The sequence below is a fragment of the Eucyclogobius newberryi genome, unplaced genomic scaffold (assembly GCF_026437365.1).
Source record: "Eucyclogobius newberryi isolate DKJ021-1_F unplaced genomic scaffold, fEucNew1.0.hap1 SCAF_7, whole genome shotgun sequence".
Lineage (NCBI taxonomy): Eukaryota > Metazoa > Chordata > Actinopteri > Gobiiformes > Gobiidae > Eucyclogobius > Eucyclogobius newberryi.
In genome coordinates this window covers 41,422,384-41,439,883 of record NW_027316389.1, presented here as the reverse complement: position 1 = coordinate 41,439,883, position 17,500 = coordinate 41,422,384, and the positions used below count along the sequence as shown (strand labels likewise).

The following is a 17,500-nucleotide window of genomic DNA, read 5'->3' as shown; positions in this document are numbered from 1 at the left end:
TTGGCTTCCGAGATCAGACGAGATCGGGCTGGTCCAGGGTGGTATGGCCGTGAGCGAAATGTTCCAGGTCAAAACTCGTATAAATGGCTTTTTTTGCATCAAACACTGTCTTTTCGTGAAGAGTACCTTCACGCCACTTGCTCGGTCAAAATTGGGATATCTCAATGAAAAACTTCTTTTTTTTTTTTTTTTTTTTTGACAGGTGAAAAAGTGTGAAAATGCTCACAGCACCTGGTATTCCCAGGCGGGCTCCCATCCAAGTACTAACCAGGCCCAACCCTGCTTGGCTTCCGAGATCAGACGAGATCGGGCTGGTCTTTTTTTTTTTTTTTTTTATCTTTTATTATCAAAAACATCTTAAAACAAGTATTTACATATATTTACATGAATGTACAGACATACATGACACACAAGGGCAAGGGAATGGGATACACAAGGGCAGGGGGAGACGAGACAAAAAATTACAGAAAATCAAACACACAATCATTCTCCAAACATTCTTCAGTGATGGGGGGTGATGCCGTGGTTGGGGGGGGTGATGCCGGGGTCAGAAGAGGATGTCCAGGTTTCCAGAGGGTGTGAGGTGGATCAGGGTGTTGTGGGGGACGAGGTGGGTGATGAACCGGTGCTCTGCTGCCATGTGGAGGTGTCGGAGGTGTGCGGCCAAGAGTCCTTTGAAGATGGGCCAGGGTGCTGCTGTTTTATTGTCACGGAGATGGATGTTCCTGTTGAGATATAATGTGTACCGGGCTATGGAGAGGGTTAGTCGGGCGAGATGGGTGTTGGCTCCAGAGCGACTCTGTCCGGGACCAAAGAGGAGGAGCCAGGGCTCCTGGTCGTCCCCTCCTAGGGCCGCCGGCGGTGGGAGCCTCCAGGACAGCCTCCGAGCGAGGAGGTCCTGCAGTCGGGACCAGAACGGGCGGACGGCCGGGCAGGTGTACAGCATGTGCTCCAGGGTCTCGGGGGGTCCGTGGCACACGGGGCAGTCCGCAGCGTAGCTGTCGGGAAGAAATGCGTGCAGTGCTGCGGATGTAAAGACGATCCTGTGTCTAAATCTGAAGTCAAAATGACCTACGTTATGTGGGGTGTACCAATTAAAGATGTTGGCCCAGATGGTTGCGATGGTGCGTGCGGGGAATGTTAATGACCATTTGTGTTCCGAGGCGGGACGCCCGAGCACTCCCGGCAACAACAACTGATACAGGATGCGGGTGGGTAGGTCTGTGAAAATCCTAAACCTCCCCGTGCTAACAAATACATTAAAATTCAACTTACCTGTCGTGCTCCCCATTTGGCCCAAAGTGCTTCCCCAATGCCTGACCAGATTCCTGTTAAAAATACTTACCATACCACTAATATACTTTCTCCTAAACACTTTACCTGCTAACCTAAAACACTTCCCTATGTAATCTACACTAAAATTACCTTTCACGTCAAATACCTTACCTACATATTCCAGCCCAGCCTCCTCCATCGCCCCACTGATCATGCACTCGCGCTTCCCGGGGGGAGCGGAGAGCAAGTCAGGGTTATGACGGAGGGGCATGTGCGCGAGACCCTCACCGCTGTCTGGAACCGCCACAGTCAGGGGCCTGAAAGTCCTCCACGCCTCCAAGAGTTCCCTCTCGAAGGGGGGGAGGCCTTCCAGGACCGAAACAGGGGGCAACAAACACAAATTATAAACACCAAAACTACCTAGACTATTAACAAACTCACCGATGTAATCCTTCCATGGAGCATCTACCTCAACGTCTAGAAATTTCCGAATTGTTTTCAGCCTGAAGGCCTTCTTCCTTAACTCTAAATCTGCTAACTTTAAACCTCCCTGATCGTACTCACCTATCATAACCTTATGTGCAATAAAGCCCCTCTCACGATTCCACAAAAAGTGGTTTATCACTAACCTTAATTTGTTAGCATAGACCCCCGGCAGGCCGTACACGGAGAGTGCATGGTTCAACATGGACATGCACAAAGAATTTACAACTAAGACTTTACCTTTTAATGTCAGATTACGACGTCTCCAAAAATTCAAGCGCGCTGTAATTTTCTCGCACAAAGGCGACCAAAGTGCAGTACGACACGCCTCCTCGTCTCTGCCCAGGGGGACGCCGAGGACCTTGTAGGAGTCCCCGGCCTCCCGGAGCTGGACAGGGAGAGGAACAGGCGTGACGCTGCCGCAAAATTTAACCGTGGTTTTATCGAAATTGATTTTGGCCCCTGAAGCGAGGCCGTAAACATTGAGCACGTGGAGAGAGGCGTTCAGGCTCTCCACGTCTCGGAGGATCAGATTCGTGTCATCTGCGTACTGAAAAATTTTGACTTCCCTACCCGCAGGCGTGGTCAGTCCCCTCACCGCCGCGTCCGCCCTCAACATGGCCGCCAAAGGCTCAGCGGCGATGCTGTAGAGGAGCGACGAGAGGGGACAGCCCTGCCTGACTGATCTTTTTAAGGGGAAAGAGTCAGTTAGAAACCCGTTGACTTTGACCTTACTGACCGCAAAGGAATAGATGAGCTGTAGCCAATTAACAAACCGTTCGCCGAAACCTAACTTACCTAATACAGTCCAGAGGAACGAATGCTCAACTCTGTCGAACGCCTTGTTAAAGTCTACACTAACGTGAATACCACCGGTCGCGTGCATCTGCCGAAGGAGATATCTCAGAGACAAAACTGTGTCTGAGATGTCCCTCCCGGGGACGCTGTAGGCCTGCGAGGGGTGTATGACGGATCCAATCACACGCTTTAACCTACCTGCTAATACCTTTGCTAAAATTTTATAGTCTACGTTCAAAAGGCTAATGGGCCTGTAGTTGGCGAGGCTGCTCCTGTCGCCCTTCTTAAAAAGCAGAGTGACGACACTCATCGCAAAACCATCGCCAACTCTACTCTCACTCTCAAAATCCTGATATAATAGGAGTAGGATCGGAGCTAACCTGGAAGCGAAACGCTTGAAAAACTCACAGGTTAGTCCGTCCTCTCCGGGGCTTTTCCCTGTATTTAAACTCTTGACTGCAGCCTCTATCTCCATGAGAGACAGAGGCGCGTCGCACAGCTCCCTATCCTCCCTGCTCAGTGTGCGCTCCAGAGCACCTACAGCCTGGTCTAAAGCCTGCTCTGCCACTCCGTCTGAACTAAAAAGCCTACTATAGAAATCCTGCGCTGTCTCTAAAACCTCACTTACCTCGGAAACAATCTTACCTGTCTTATCTATCAACTTATCTATGTGCATCTTTCCCTGTGTAGCCTTCTCACAGCCGAAGAAGAACGCTGTCGAGCGTTCTCCTTCGACTGTGTGTCTGGCTTTTGCCCTCAAAATTGCACCCTGACACCTACTTACCTCCAGCTGCTCCAGCTCAGCGCGCACCACCAGGTACTCTGGATCCACAGGGCCAGTGGTGGAAGCTGCGCCCTGGTCCAGGACCTGCAGGCGCTGGCGGAGAGCGGTCTCCCTCCTGGTCGACAGCCACGCCTTGTGTTTGCTGTAATTGACACAGAGCTTTTTAATGCGTGTTTTTGCCGTCGGCCACCAATCGACCACGCTGTCGATCAGCTCCAGCTCCATGTCAAATACATCAAACAAAAAGTCCATTTTCCTACAAAAAGTTTCATCACCGAGGATGGAGCTGTTTAGGACCCACAGTCCTCCATTCCTCGGTGATGAAACTAACCCAAAATAAATATCTAAAGTGGAGTGATCACTCAAGCCTGACCACTTGTAGGAAGCACCACTGACTCTCTGTGCCAGGTCTGAGGAGGCAAAACAGAGGTCAATGCGGGACTGCTTCAGGACGCCCTGGACGACCTGCCGCCTGGAGAAATCCTTCAGGAAGGGGTGGACGAACCGCCACACCTCCGTCAGGTTCCTGCTGGCGGCTTCTTCCAACAGGGCTGTCCTGGCAGTGCTGTTTTTAAAAGAGTTGTTAATGCCGATGTCTGTCTTGCAAAGTGTTGTATTAAAGTCACCGATTATGATTGTATTGTCGTTCGCAAAGCAAAATATGTTTTTGAAGAATTGCCTCCTCAGACCATCATCGTTCGGGGCGTAGATGTTAATTAGTCTGAACTTCACTGTGTCCGTGAAGTCCAGGACCAGGAAGGAGCCCTCTGGGTCGGCGTGTACCAGGGTGGGTTGGCCTAAGACACCAGGCCTCACCACCGTGGCCACACCGCGCGAGCACGCCGTGCCCAGGGCCCAAAATACAGAGCCTACTCCCATGCTCCGCACTTGTTGCGCGTGGCTGACATCCCAGTGCGTTTCTTGGATGCAGAGCACGTCCCACTTGGAAAAGTGTAACGCGCTCTGCATCCGCACTGGGCTCCGCAGGCCGCCTGCGTTCCAAGAGGACAAGGAGAACGCCATTAAGAGGAGACCTTGGAGGATGTAACCCATCTTTTATTTAGACTTCTTTTTGGCGCCCGTCGCATCCGACTGCCACACTCTTTTTCTGACTTCACGGGTGGAGAAATCCATGAAGTCATCATTAAAAACAGTCTCGAGCTCACCTCGTGGGGCAGAGCTGCGTGTGGAGGATGGTGGGTTGATGGAGCTTTCTGCTGGCGCTTTTGAGGTGGTTGGAACGGAGGAGGCAGAGCCGCTCTCAGCAGCAGCGCCCTCTCCGTCTCCTGCCACCTGCTTCCTGCGTCTTGCCCCTTTCTTATCCTTCTTCTCCACCTGTCCCCTCTTACCACCGTCCGACTGGAGCTTGGGATCATCACCCAGCCCTGTGGTGATGTCCCCCCCTTTGGAGGTAAGATGCGGGGCCTGTCCCGCACCCATCCTCCTCCCGGGTTCAGCCTCTTCCTCCACGGGCTTAGGAGTTGGACCCTCACGAGTCCCCTCCCTCTGGTCAGGAGGAGCAGTTTGTCCTGCTCCCACCTTCCCAGACGCCAGCGCTGAGCCGAGCACCATCTCCAGTGCGACGGGCGCCTCCTCGTCTGAGGAGTCAGAGGAGCAAGAGGAGCCAGACACCTCTGGCTCCCCTGACTCCTCCACAGCCTCCTCCTCCAAAAACTCCTCTACTTCGGAGAGAGCAGTTGCGGGCACGTTCTGGGCCACGTCACTGCTCTCTCCTCCAATGCCGTCCTCCCTGTCCTCCCCTCTGTCCTCCCCTCTGTCCTCCTCTCTGTCCTCCTCTCTGTCACCCGCACCACACGGACATAAGTGGCGGAACATGCGGCACTCTCTGCACTTCGGGGCCCGCTGCGCGACGCACTCGCGCGCGTAATGCCCCTGGCTCCCGCAGTTGCGGCACAGAAAGTCAGGGCACTCCCTCAGAATATGGCCAGGCTGGAGACACCCCCTACACACCCGCACCTGCCTGTCGTGTATTACCCTGAAGTACTCGGGGCCCCCCGCGGTGTCAAACCTGACAGAATACGGTAAGGACTGCACCGTGTCCGTGAACCTTACCCGTACAAACCTGGTGCCGTCCGCCACGTTCGTCCCCGGCCACATTCTCCTCCTCACCTCGGAGACCGCAGAGACCCCCCAGGCGTAGAGCTTGGCCAGGATCTCCTCGTCCTCGATATAAGCCGGCAGCCCCATGAAGGACACGACCAGCTCATCCACCGAGATGTCACGGGCGTGAACCCTGACTCCTCCAATGCAGTACCCGTCCAGGAGCCGCTCCTTCGCTTTAGTGGTACTGACGGTTACTTCATATTTGTCCTTCGAGATGAGTCTGCACGCTACTATGGAGCCGCACACCTCCTGAGTCGATTTCAAAAAAGCTAGTGGCGTGATTTGTGCTCCCTCCGTCAACTCCAACACCACAGTGAGTTCTTTCATAAATTTCATTCTTCTTTCTTCGTTCTTTCTATTATTTACAGATTCTTTCAAACTTTGTCTTGCCTTTGTCGTGTCCATTCCAGTGTCCGATGCCGTGTTGTCCGTCCTTTGAGCCATGCTCACAAAAAACAAAAAATCCACCTCCCAGTAAGTTTACTGGGAGGGGAACAAACAAAAGAACTGAAAAAAGTAAATGAAAATGACCAAAATAACGATTAAAAACTCAAAAAAAAACTCCCAAACCTCCAGCTCCAGACCATGCAGCACACCACAAATTGCACGCACCTGCACTGATTCCTTAAAGTATAGACTTCCCTGCCCTCCGGCGAGGGGAAGCCCCCGTTTCAAGACTGCTGCTGCTCCCTTTTTTCCCATGCAGGACGAGACTTAGACTGCAATTGTTCCTTGAACATGGAGGAATAGTCTTATACTGCCGAGGCTGTCGCTATTCCCTTTCCCCATGGAGGACCAGTATTGCGCTGTTGCTTTTCCTTTCTCATGGAAGAACAGTCTGACACAGCCCAGTTCTCACCTGGAGTTACCAGTTCTCGCCATATACAACCAGGGAGGACCAGTTTTACGTGCTGCTGTTCCTTGCATCATGGAGGGATAGTCTTAGACTGCCAGACCGTCGCTGCTGTTCCCTTTGTTCCCATGGAGTACCAGTCTTAGACCGCTACTGTTCCTGATCATGGAGGAATAGTCTTAGACTGCCGAGGCTGTTGCTATTCCCTTTGTTCCCATGGAGGACCAGTATTTGTGCTGTTGCTGTTCCTGATCATGGAGGAACAGTCTTAGGCTGCCGAGGCTGTTGCTATCCCCTTTGTTCCCATGGAAAGGACAAGTCTTAGGCTCTACTGTTCCTGTGTGTAATGGGGGTAGTTTTGCTCACAGCACCTGGTATTTCAAGGAGGTCTCCCATCCAAGTACTAACCAGGCCCAGCCCAGCTTAGCTTCCGAGATCAGACGAGATCGGGCTGGTCCAGGGTGGTATGGCCGTGAGCGAAATGTTCCAGGTCAAAACTCGTATAAATGGATTTTTTTGCATCAAACACTGTCTTTTCGTGAAGAGTACCTTCACGCCACTTGCTCGGTCAAAATTGGGATATGTCAATGAAAAACTTCTTTTTTTTTTTTGACAGGTGAAAAAGTGTGAAAATGCTCACAGCACCTGGTATTCCCAGGCGGTGTCCCATCCAAGTACTAACAAGGCCCAACCCCGCTTGGCTTCCGAGATCAAACGAGATCGGGCTGGTCCAGGGTGGTATGGCCGTGAGCGAAATGTTCCAGGTCAAAACTCGTATAAATGGCTTTTTTTGCATCAAACACTGTCTTTTCGTGAAGAGTACCTTCACGCCACTTGCTCGGTCAAAATTGGGATATCTCAATGAAAAACTTCTTTTTTTTTTTTTTTTTTGACAGGTGAAAAAGTTTGAAAATGCTCACAGCACCTGGTATTCCCAGGCGGTGTCCCATCCAAGTACTAACAAGGCCCAACCCCGCTTGGCTTCCGAGATCAAACGAGATCGGGCTGTTCCAGGGTGGTATGGCCGTGAGCGAAATGTTCCAGGTCAAAACCCGTATAAATGGCTTTTTTTGCATCAAACACTGTCTTTTCGTGAAGAGTACTTTCACGCCACTTGCTCGGTCAAAATTGGGATATCTCAATGAAAAACTTCTTTTTTTTTTTTTTTTTTGACAGGTGAAAAAGTGTGAAAATGCTCACAGCACCTGGTATTCCCAGGCGGTGTCCCATCCAAGTACTAACAAGGCCCAACCCCGCTTGGCTTCCGAGATCAAACGAGATCGGGCTGTTCCAGGGTGGTATGGCCGTGAGCGAAATGTTCCAGGTCAAAACTCGTATAAATGGCTTTTTTTGCATCAAACACTGTCTTTTCGTGAAGAGTACCTTCACGCCACTTGCTCGGTCAAAATTGGGATATCTCAATGAAAAACTTCTTTTTTTTTTTTTTTTTTGACAGGTGAAAAAGTGTGAAAATGCTCACAGCACCTGGTATTCCCAGGCGGTGTCCCATCCAAGTACTAACAAGGCCCAACCCCGCTTGGCTTCCGAGATCAAACGAGATCGGGCTGTTCCAGGGTGGTATGGCCGTGAGCGAAATGTTCCAGGTCAAAACTCGTATAAATGGCTTTTTTTGCATCAAACACTGTCTTTTCGTGAAGAGTACCTTCACGCCACTTGCTCGGTCAAAATTGGGATATCTCAATGAAAAACTTCTTTTTTTTTTCTTTTTTTTTTTTTTTGACAGGTGAAAAAGTGTGAAAATGCTCACAGCACCTGGTATTCCCAGGCGGTCTCCCATCCAAGTACTAACCAGGCCCAACCCTGCTTGGCTTCCGAGATCAGACGAGATCGGGCTGGTCCAGGGTGGTATGGCCGTGAGCGAAATGTTCCAGGTCAAAACTCGTATAAATGGCTTTTTTTGCATCAAACACTGTCTTTTCGTGAAGAGTACCTTCACGCCACTTGCTCGGTCAAAATTGGGATATCTCAATGAAAAACTTCTTTTTTTTTTTTGACAGGTGAAAAAGTGTGAAAATGCTCACAGCACCTGGTATTCCCAGGCGGTGTCCCATCCAAGTACTAACAAGGCCCAACCCCGCTTGGCTTCCGAGATCAAACGAGATCGGGCTGTTCCAGGGTGGTATGGCCGTGAGCCAAATGTTCCAGGTCAAAACTCGTATAAATGGCTTTTTTTGCATCAAACACTGTCTTTTCGTGAAGAGTACCTTCACGCCACTTGCTCGGTCAAAATTGGGATATCTCAATGAAAAACTTCTTTTTTTTTTTTTTTTTTGACAGGTGAAAAAGTGTGAAAATGCTCACAGCACCTGGTATTCCCAGGCGGTGTCCCATCCAAGTACTAACAAGGCCCAACCCCGCTTGGCTTCCGAGATCAAACGAGATCGGGCTGTTCCAGGGTGGTATGGCCGTGAGCGAAATGTTCCAGGTCAAAACTCGTATAAATGGCTTTTTTTGCATCAAACACTGTCTTTTCGTGAAGAGTACCTTCACGCCACTTGCTCGGTCAAAATTGGGATATCTCAATGAAAAACTTCTTTTTTTTTTTTGACAGGTGAAAAAGTGTGAAAATGCTCACAGCACCTGGTATTCCCAGGCGGTGTCCCATCCAAGTACTAACAAGGCCCAACCCCGCTTGGCTTCCGAGATCAAACGAGATCGGGCTGTTCCAGGGTGGTATGGCCGTGAGCGAAATGTTCCAGGTCAAAACTCGTATAAATGGCTTTTTTTGCATCAAACACTGTCTTTTCGTGAAGAGTACCTTCACGCCACTTGCTCGGTCAAAATTGGGATATCTCAATGAAAAACTTCTTTTTTTTTTTTTTTTTTTTTGACAGGTGAAAAAGTGTGAAAATGCTCACAGCACCTGGTATTCCCAGGCGGGCTCCCATCCAAGTACTAACCAGCCCCAACCCTGCTTGGCTTCCGAGATCAGACGAGATCGGGCTGGTCCAGGGTGGTATGGACGTGAGCGAAATGTTCCAGGTCAAAACTCGTATAAATGGCTTTTTTTGCATCGAACACTGTCTTTTCGTGAAGAGTACCTTCACGCCACTTGCTCGGTCAAAATTGGGATATCTCAATGAAAAACTTCTTTTTTTTTTTTTTTTTTTTTGACAGGTGAAAAAGTGTGAAAATGCTCACAGCACCTGGTATTCCCAGGCGGGCTCCCATCCAAGTACTAACCAGGCCCAACCCTGCTTGGCTTCCGAGATCAGACGAGATCGGGCTGGTCTTTTTTTTTTTTTTTTATCTTTTATTATCAAAAACATCTTAAAACAAGTATTTACATATATTTACATGAATGTACAGACATACATGACACACAAGGGCAAGGGAATGGGATACACAAGGGCAAGGGGAGACGAGACAAAAAATTACAGAAAATCAAACACACAATCATTCTCGAAACATTCTTCAGTGATGGGGGGTGATGCCGGGGTCAGAAGAGGATGTCAAGGTTTCCAGAGGGTGTGAGGTGGATCAGGGTGTTGTGGGGGACGAGGTGGGTGATGAACCGGTGCTCTGCTGCCATGTGGAGGTGTCGGAGGTGTGCGGCCAAGAGTCCTTTGAAGATGGGCCAGGGTGCTGCTGTTTTATTGTCACGGAGATGGATGTTCCTGTTGAGATATAATGTGTACCGGGCTATGGAGAGGGTTAGTCGGGCGAGATGGGTGTTGGCTCCAGAGCGACTCTGTCCGGGACCAAAGAGGAGGAGCCAGGGCTCCTGGTCGTCCCCTCCTAGGGCCGCCGGCGGTGGGAGCCTCCAGGACAGCCTCCGAGCGAGGAGGTCCTGCAGTCGGGACCAGAACGGGCGGACGGCCGGGCAGGTGTACAGCATGTGCTCCAGGGTCTCGGGGGGTCCGTGGCACACGGGGCAGTCCGCAGCGTAGCTGTCGGGAAGAAATGCGTGCAGTGCTGCGGATGTAAAGACGATCCTGTGTCTAAATCTGAAGTCAAAATGACCTACGTTATGTGGGGTGTACCAATTAAAGATGTTGGCCCAGATGGTTGCGATGGTGCGTGCGGGGAATGTTAATGACCATTTGTGTTCCGAGGCGGGACGCCCGAGCACTCCCGGCAACAACAACTGATACAGGATGCGGGTGGGTAGGTCTGTGAAAATCCTAAACCTCCCCGTGCTAACAAATACATTAAAATTCAACTTACCTGTCGTGCTCCCCATTTGGCCCAAAGTGCTTCCCCAATGCCTGACCAGATTCCTGTTAAAAATACTTACCATACCACTAATATACTTTCTCCTAAACACTTTACCTGCTAACCTAAAACACTTCCCTATGTAATCTACACTAAAATTACCTTTCACGTCAAATACCTTACCTACATATTCCAGCCCAGCCTCCTCCATCGCCCCACTGATCATGCACTCGCGCTTCCCGGGGGGAGCGGAGAGCAAGTCAGGGTTATGACGGAGGGGCATGTGCGCGAGACCCTCACCGCTGTCTGGAACCGCCACAGTCAGGGGCCTGAAAGTCCTCCACGCCTCCAAGAGTTCCCTCTCGAAGGGGGGGAGGCCCTCCAGGACCGAAACAGGGGGCAACAAACACAAATTATAAACACCAAACTTACCTAGACTATTAACAAACTCACCTATATAATCCTTCCATGGAGCATCTACCTCAACGTCTAGAAATTTCCGAATTGTTTTCAGCCTGAAGGCCTTCTTCCTTAACTCTAAATCTGCTAACTTTAAACCTCCCTGATCGTACTCACCTATCATAACCTTATGTGCAATAAAGCCCCTCTCACGATTCCACAAAAAGTGGTTTATCACTAACCTTAATTTGTTAGCATAGACCCCCGGCAGGCCGTACACGGAGAGTGCATGGTTCAACATGGACATGCACAAAGAATTTACAACTAAGACTTTACCTTTTAATGTCAGATTACGACGTCTCCAAAAATTCAAGCGCGCTGTAATTTTCTCGCACAAAGGCGACCAAAGTGCAGTACGACACGCCTCCTCGTCTCTGCCCAGGGGGACGCCGAGGACCTTGTAGGAGTCCCCCGCCTCCCGGAGCTGGACAGGGAGAGGAACAGGCGTGACGCTGCCGCAAAATTTAACCGTGGTTTTATCGAAATTGATTTTGGCCCCTGAAGCGAGGCCGTAAACATTGAGCACGTGGAGAGAGGCGTTCAGGCTCTCCACGTCTCGGAGGATCAGATTCGTGTCATCTGCGTACTGAAAAATTTTGACTTCCCTACCCGCAGGCGTGGTCAGTCCCCTCACCGCCGCGTCCGCCCTCAACATGGCCGCCAAAGGCTCAGCGGCGATGCTGTAGAGGAGCGACGAGAGGGGACAGCCCTGCCTGACTGATCTTTTTAAGGGGAAAGAGTCAGTTAGAAACCCGTTGACTTTGACCTTACTGACCGCAAAGGAATAGATGAGCTGTAGCCAATTAACAAACCGTTCGCCGAAACCTAACTTACCTAATACAGTCCAGAGGAACGAATGCTCAACTCTGTCGAACGCCTTGTTAAAGTCTACACTAACGTGAATACCACCGGTCGCGTGCATCTGCCGAAGGAGATATCTCAGAGACAAAACTGTGTCTGAGATGTCCCTCCCGGGGACGCTGTAGGCCTGCGAGGGGTGTATGACGGATCCAATCACACGCTTTAACCTACCTGCTAATACCTTTGCTAAAATTTTATAGTCTACGTTCAAAAGGCTAATGGGCCTGTAGTTGGCGAGGCTGCTCCTGTCGCCCTTCTTAAAAAGCAGAGTGACGACACTCATCGCAAAACCATCGCCAACTCTACTCTCACTCTCAAAATCCTGATATAATAGGAGTAGGATCGGAGCTAACCTGGAAGCGAAACGCTTGAAAAACTCACAGGTTAGTCCGTCCTCTCCGGGGCTTTTCCCTGTATTTAAACTCTTGACTGCAGCCTCTATCTCCATGAGAGACAGAGGCGCGTCGCACAGCTCCCTATCCTCCCTGCTCAGTGTGCGCTCCAGAGCACCTACAGCCTGGTCTAAAGCCTGCTCTGCCACTCCGTCTGAACTAAAAAGCCTACTATAGAAATCCTGCGCTGTCTCTAAAACCTCACTTACCTCGGAAACAATCTTACCTGTCTTATCTATCAACTTATCTATGTGCATCTTTCCCTGTGTAACCTTCTCACAGCCGAAGAAGAACGCTGTCGAGCGTTCTCCTTCGACTGTGTGTCTGGCTTTTGCCCTCAAAATTGCACCCTGACACCTACTTACCTCCAGCTGCTCCAGCTCAGCGCGCACCACCAGGTACTCTGGATCCACAGGGCCAGTGGTGGAAGCTGCGCCCTGGTCCAGGACCTGCAGGCGCTGGCGGAGAGCGGTCTCCCTCCTGGTCGACAGCCACGCCTTGTGTTTGCTGTAATTGACACAGAGCTTTTTAATGCGTGTTTTTGCCGTCGGCCACCAATCGACCACGCTGTCGATCAGCTCCAGCTCCATGTCAAATACATCAAACAAAAAGTCCATTTTCCTACAAAAAGTTTCATCACCGAGGATGGAGCTGTTTAGGACCCACAGTCCTCCATTCCTCGGTGATGAAACTAACCCAAAATAAATATCTAAAGTGGAGTGATCACTCAAGCCTGACCACTTGTAGGAAGCACCACTGACTCTCTGTGCCAGGTCTGAGGAGGCAAAACAGAGGTCAATGCGGGACTGCTTCAGGACGCCCTGGACGACCTGCCGCCTGGAGAAATCCTTCAGGAAGGGGTGGACGAACCGCCACACCTCCGTCAGGTTCCTGCTGGCGGCTTCTTCCAACAGGGCTGTCCTGGCAGTGCTGTTTTTAAAAGAGTTGTTAATGCCGATGTCTGTCTTGCAAAGTGTTGTATTAAAGTCACCGATTATGATTGTATTGTCGTTCGCAAAGCGAAATATTTTTTTGAAGAATTGCCTCCTCAGACCATCATCGTTCGGGGCGTAGATGTTAATTAGTCTGAACTTCACTGTGTCCGTGAAGTCCAGGACCAGGAAGGAGCCCTCTGGGTCGGCGTGTACCAGGGTGGGTTGGCCTAAGACACCAGGCCTCACCACCGTGGCCACACCGCGCGAGCACGCCGTGCCCAGGGCCCAAAATACAGAGCCCACTCCCATGCTCCGCACTTGTTGCGCGTGGCTGACATCCCAGTGCGTTTCTTGGATGCAGAGCACGTCCCACTTGGAAAAGTGTAACGCGCTCTGCATCCGCACTGGGCTCCGCAGGCCGCCTGCGTTCCAAGAGGACAAGGAGAACGCCATTAAGAGGAGACCTTGGAGGATGTAACCCATCTTTTATTTAGACTTCTTTTTGGCGCCCGTCGCATCCGACTGCCACACTCTTTTTCTGACTTCACGGGTGGAGAAATCCATGAAGTCATCATTAAAAACAGTCTCGAGCTCACCTCGTGGGGCAGAGCTGCGTGTGGAGGATGGTGGGTTGATGGAGCTTTCTGCTGGCGCTTTTGAGGTGGTTGGAACGGAGGAGGCAGAGCCGCTCTCAGCAGCAGCGCCCTCTCCGTCTCCTGCCACCTGCTTCCTGCGTCTTGCCCCTTTCTTATCCTTCTTCTCCACCTGTCCCCTCTTACCACCGTCCGACCGGAGCTTGGGATCATCACCCAGCCCTGTGGTGATGTCCCCCCCTTTGGAGGTAAGATGCGGGGCCTGTCCCGCACCCATCCTCCTCCCGGGTTCAGCCTCTTCCTCCACGGGCTTAGGAGTTGGACCCTCACGAGTCCCCTCCCTCTGGTCAGGAGGAGCAGTTTGTCCTGCTCCCACCTTCCCAGACGCCAGCGCTGAGCCGAGCACCATCTCCAGTGCGACGGACGCCTCCTCGTCTGAGGAGTCAGAGGAGCAAGAGGAGCCAGACACCTCTGGCTCCCCTGACTCCTCCACAGCCTCCTCCTCCAAAAACTCCTCTACTTCGGAGAGAGCAGTTGCGGGCACGTTCTGGGCCACGTCACTGCTCTCTCCTCCAATGGCGTCCTCCCTGTCCTCCCCTCTGTCCTCCCCTCTGTCCTCCTCTCTGTCACCCGCACCACACGGACATAAGTGGCGGAACATGCGGCACTCTCTGCACTTCGGGGCCCGCTGCGCGACGCACTCGCGCGCGCGCGTAATGCCCCTGGCTCCCGCAGTTGCGGCACAGAAAGTCAGGGCACTCCCTCAGAATATGGCCAGGCTGGAGACACCCCCTACACACCCGCACCTGCCTGTCGTGTATTACCCTGAAGTACTCGGGGCCCCCCGCGGTGTCAAACCTGACAGAATACGGTAAGGACTGCACCGTGTCCGTGAACCTTACCCGTACAAACCTGGTGCCGTCCGCCACGTTCGTCCCCGGCCACATTCTCCTCCTCACCTCGGAGACCGCAGAGACCCCCCAGGCGTAGAGCTTGGCCAGGATCTCCTCGTCCTCGATATAAGCCGGCAGCCCCATGAAGGACACGACCAGCTCATCCACCGAGATGTCACGGGCGTGAACCCTGACTCCTCCAATGCAGTACCCGTCCAGGAGCCGCTCCTTCGCTTTAGTGGTACTGACGGTTACTTCATATTTGTCCTTCGAGATGAGTCTGCACGCTACTATGGAGCCGCACACCTCCTGAGTCGATTTCAAAAAAGCTAGTGGCGTGATTTGTGCTCCCTCCGTCAACTCCAACACCACAGTGAGTTCTTTCATAAATTTCATTCTTCTTTCTTCGTTCTTTCTATTATTTACAGATTCTTTCAACCTTTGTCTTGCCTTTGTCGTGTCCATTCCAGTGTCCGATGCCGTGTTGTCCGTCCTTTGAGCCATGCTCACAAAAAACAAAAAATCCACCTCCCAGTAAGTTTACTGGGAGGGGAACAAACAAAAGAACTGAAAAAAGTAAATGAAAATGACCAAAATAACGATTAAAAACTCAAAAAAAACTCCCAAACCTCCAGCTCCAGACCATGCAGCACACCACAAATTGCACGCACCTGCACTGATTGCAAAGGGGCGGGTCCAGGGTGGTATGGCCGTGAGCGAAATGTTCCAGGTCAAAACGGCCTTTTTTATATCAAACACTGTCTTTTCGTGAAGAGTACCTTCACGCCACTTGCTCGGTCAAAATTGGGATATCTCAATGAAAAACTTCTTTTTTTTTTTTTTTTTTGACAGGTGAAAAAGTTTGAAAATGCTCACAGCACCTGGTATTCCCAGGCGGTGTCCCATCCAAGTACTAACAAGGCCCAACCCCGCTTGGCTTCCGAGATCAAACGAGATCGGGCTGTTCCAGGGTGGTATGGCCGTGAGCGAAATGTTCCAGGTCAAAACTCGTATAAATGGCTTTTTTTGCATCAAACACTGTCTTTTCGTGAAGAGTACCTTCACGCCACTTGCTCGGTCAAAATTGGGATATCTCAATGAAAAACTTCTTTTTTTTTTTTGACAGGTGAAAAAGTGTGAAAATGCTCACAGCACCTGGTATTCCCAGGCGGTGTCCCATCCAAGTACTAACAAGGCCCAACCCCGCTTGGCTTCCGAGATCAAACGAGATCGGGCTGGTCCAGGGTGGTATGGCCGTGAGCGAAATGTTCCAGGTCAAAACTCGTATAAATGGCTTTTTTTGCATCAAACACTGTCTTTTCGTGAAGAGTACCTTCACGCCACTTGCTCGGTCAAAATTGGGATATCTCAATGAAAAACTTCTTTTTTTTTTTTGACAGGTGAAAAAGTGTGAAAATGCTCACAGCACCTGGTATTCCCAGGCGGTGTCCCATCCAAGTACTAACAAGGCCCAACCCCGCTTGGCTTCCGAGATCAAACGAGATCGGGCTGTTCCAGGGTGGTATGGCCGTGAGCCAAATGTTCCAGGTCAAAACTCGTATAAATGGCTTTTTTTGCATCAAACACTGTCTTTTCGTGAAGAGTACCTTCACGCCACTTGCTCGGTCAAAATTGGGATATCTCAATGAAAAACTTCTTTTTTTTTTTTTTTTTTTTTGACAGGTGAAAAAGTGTGAAAATGCTCACAGCACCTGGTATTCCCAGGCGGGCTCCCATCCAAGTACTAACCAGCCCCAACCCTGCTTGGCTTCCGAGATCAGACGAGATCGTGCTGGTCCAGGGTGGTATGGACGTGAGCGAAATGTTCCAGGTCAAAACTCGTACAAATGGCTTTTTTTGCATCGAACACTGTCTTTTCGTGAAGAGTACCTTCACGCCACTTGCTCGGTCAAAATTGGGATATCTCAATGAAAAACTTCTTTTTTTTTTTTTTTTTTTTTGACAGGTGAAAAAGTGTGAAAATGCTCACAGCACCTGGTATTCCCAGGCGGGCTCCCATCCAAGTACTAACCAGGCCCAACCCTGCTTGGCTTCCGAGATCAGACGAGATCGGGCTGGTCCAGGGTGGTATGGCCGTGAGCGAAATGTTCCAGGTCAAAACTCGTATAAATGGATTTTTTTGCATCAAACACTGTCTTTTCGTGAAGAGTACCTTCACGCCACTTGCTCGGTCAAAATTGGGATATCTCAATGAAAAACTTCTTTTTTTTTTTTTTTTCTTTTTTTTGACGGGTGAAAAAGTGTGAAAATGCTCACAGCACCTGGTATTCCCAGGCGGTGTCCCATCCAAGTACTAACAAGGCCCAACCCCGCTTGGCTTCCGAGATCAAACGAGATCGGGCTGGTCCAGGGTGGTATGGCCGTGAGCGAAATGTTCCAGGTCAAAACTCGTATAAATGGCTTTTTTTGCATCAAACACTGTCTTTTCGTGAAGAGTACCTTCACGCCACTTGCTCGGTCAAAATTGGGATATCTCAATGAAAAACTTCTTTTTTTTTTCTTTTTTTTTTGACGGGTGAAAAAGTGTGAAAATGCTCACAGCACCTGGTATTCCCAGGCGGTGTCCCATCCAAGTACTAACAAGGCCCAACCCCGCTTGGCTTCCGAGATCAAACGAGATCGGGCTGTTCCAGGGTGGTATGGCCGTGAGCGAAATGTTCCAGGTCAAAACCCGTATAAATGGCTTTTTTTGCATCAAACACTGTCTTTTCGTGAAGAGTACCTTCACGCCACTTGCTCGGTCAAAATTGGGATATCTCAATGAAAAACTTCTTTTTTTTTTTTGACAGGTGAAAAAGTGTGAAAATGCTCACAGCACCTGGTATTCCCAGGCGGGCTCCCATCCAAGTACTA

General features: G+C 50.5%; 17 non-coding genes and 2 pseudogenes across 17 annotated transcripts in view; all 19 read right to left on the bottom strand.

The window, feature by feature from the left end:
* The window catches only part of LOC140350197 (5S ribosomal RNA), a 119-nt gene extending 64 nt beyond the window's left edge, over positions 1 to 55 (bottom strand). The window contains exon 1 of the ribosomal RNA XR_011925090.1: positions 1 to 55. This exon is cut by the window's left edge and continues 64 nt beyond it. This is a non-coding gene — a ribosomal RNA (5S ribosomal RNA).
* A 6,621-nt stretch (positions 56 to 6,676) lies between these two features.
* LOC140350058 (5S ribosomal RNA) lies at positions 6,677 to 6,795 on the bottom strand. The gene has a single exon (XR_011924961.1). It is a non-coding gene; the product is annotated as a 5S ribosomal RNA (ribosomal RNA).
* Positions 6,796 to 6,950: 155 nt separating this feature from the next.
* LOC140350231 (5S ribosomal RNA) lies at positions 6,951 to 7,069 on the bottom strand. Its single transcript, XR_011925122.1, has one exon. It is a non-coding gene; the product is annotated as a 5S ribosomal RNA (ribosomal RNA).
* Positions 7,070 to 7,230: 161 nt separating this feature from the next.
* Positions 7,231 to 7,349, bottom strand: LOC140350113 (5S ribosomal RNA). The gene has a single exon (XR_011925012.1). It is a non-coding gene; the product is annotated as a 5S ribosomal RNA (ribosomal RNA).
* Positions 7,350 to 7,510: 161 nt separating this feature from the next.
* On the bottom strand, positions 7,511 to 7,629 carry LOC140350112 (5S ribosomal RNA). The gene has a single exon (XR_011925011.1). It is a non-coding gene; the product is annotated as a 5S ribosomal RNA (ribosomal RNA).
* Positions 7,630 to 7,790: 161 nt separating this feature from the next.
* Positions 7,791 to 7,909, bottom strand: LOC140350111 (5S ribosomal RNA). The gene has a single exon (XR_011925010.1). It is a non-coding gene; the product is annotated as a 5S ribosomal RNA (ribosomal RNA).
* Positions 7,910 to 8,078: 169 nt separating this feature from the next.
* On the bottom strand, positions 8,079 to 8,197 carry LOC140349924 (5S ribosomal RNA). Its single transcript, XR_011924831.1, has one exon. It is a non-coding gene; the product is annotated as a 5S ribosomal RNA (ribosomal RNA).
* Positions 8,198 to 8,352: 155 nt separating this feature from the next.
* On the bottom strand, positions 8,353 to 8,471 carry LOC140350110 (5S ribosomal RNA). The gene has a single exon (XR_011925009.1). It is a non-coding gene; the product is annotated as a 5S ribosomal RNA (ribosomal RNA).
* A 161-nt stretch (positions 8,472 to 8,632) lies between these two features.
* Positions 8,633 to 8,751, bottom strand: LOC140350109 (5S ribosomal RNA). Its single transcript, XR_011925008.1, has one exon. It is a non-coding gene; the product is annotated as a 5S ribosomal RNA (ribosomal RNA).
* Positions 8,752 to 8,906: 155 nt separating this feature from the next.
* On the bottom strand, positions 8,907 to 9,025 carry LOC140350106 (5S ribosomal RNA). Its single transcript, XR_011925007.1, has one exon. It is a non-coding gene; the product is annotated as a 5S ribosomal RNA (ribosomal RNA).
* A 164-nt stretch (positions 9,026 to 9,189) lies between these two features.
* On the bottom strand, positions 9,190 to 9,308 carry LOC140350259 (5S ribosomal RNA; annotated as a pseudogene).
* A 6,187-nt stretch (positions 9,309 to 15,495) lies between these two features.
* Positions 15,496 to 15,614, bottom strand: LOC140350105 (5S ribosomal RNA). Its single transcript, XR_011925006.1, has one exon. It is a non-coding gene; the product is annotated as a 5S ribosomal RNA (ribosomal RNA).
* Positions 15,615 to 15,769: 155 nt separating this feature from the next.
* Positions 15,770 to 15,888, bottom strand: LOC140350230 (5S ribosomal RNA). The gene has a single exon (XR_011925121.1). It is a non-coding gene; the product is annotated as a 5S ribosomal RNA (ribosomal RNA).
* Positions 15,889 to 16,043: 155 nt separating this feature from the next.
* LOC140350104 (5S ribosomal RNA) lies at positions 16,044 to 16,162 on the bottom strand. The gene has a single exon (XR_011925005.1). It is a non-coding gene; the product is annotated as a 5S ribosomal RNA (ribosomal RNA).
* A 164-nt stretch (positions 16,163 to 16,326) lies between these two features.
* Positions 16,327 to 16,445, bottom strand: LOC140350275 (5S ribosomal RNA; annotated as a pseudogene).
* Positions 16,446 to 16,609: 164 nt separating this feature from the next.
* On the bottom strand, positions 16,610 to 16,728 carry LOC140349996 (5S ribosomal RNA). The gene has a single exon (XR_011924901.1). It is a non-coding gene; the product is annotated as a 5S ribosomal RNA (ribosomal RNA).
* Positions 16,729 to 16,896: 168 nt separating this feature from the next.
* LOC140350229 (5S ribosomal RNA) lies at positions 16,897 to 17,015 on the bottom strand. Its single transcript, XR_011925120.1, has one exon. It is a non-coding gene; the product is annotated as a 5S ribosomal RNA (ribosomal RNA).
* A 164-nt stretch (positions 17,016 to 17,179) lies between these two features.
* On the bottom strand, positions 17,180 to 17,298 carry LOC140350103 (5S ribosomal RNA). Its single transcript, XR_011925004.1, has one exon. It is a non-coding gene; the product is annotated as a 5S ribosomal RNA (ribosomal RNA).
* Positions 17,299 to 17,453: 155 nt separating this feature from the next.
* Positions 17,454 to 17,500, bottom strand: part of LOC140350244 (5S ribosomal RNA) — a 119-nt gene continuing 72 nt past the window's right edge. Inside the window, exon 1 of the ribosomal RNA XR_011925134.1 lies at positions 17,454 to 17,500. This exon is cut by the window's right edge and continues 72 nt beyond it. This is a non-coding gene — a ribosomal RNA (5S ribosomal RNA).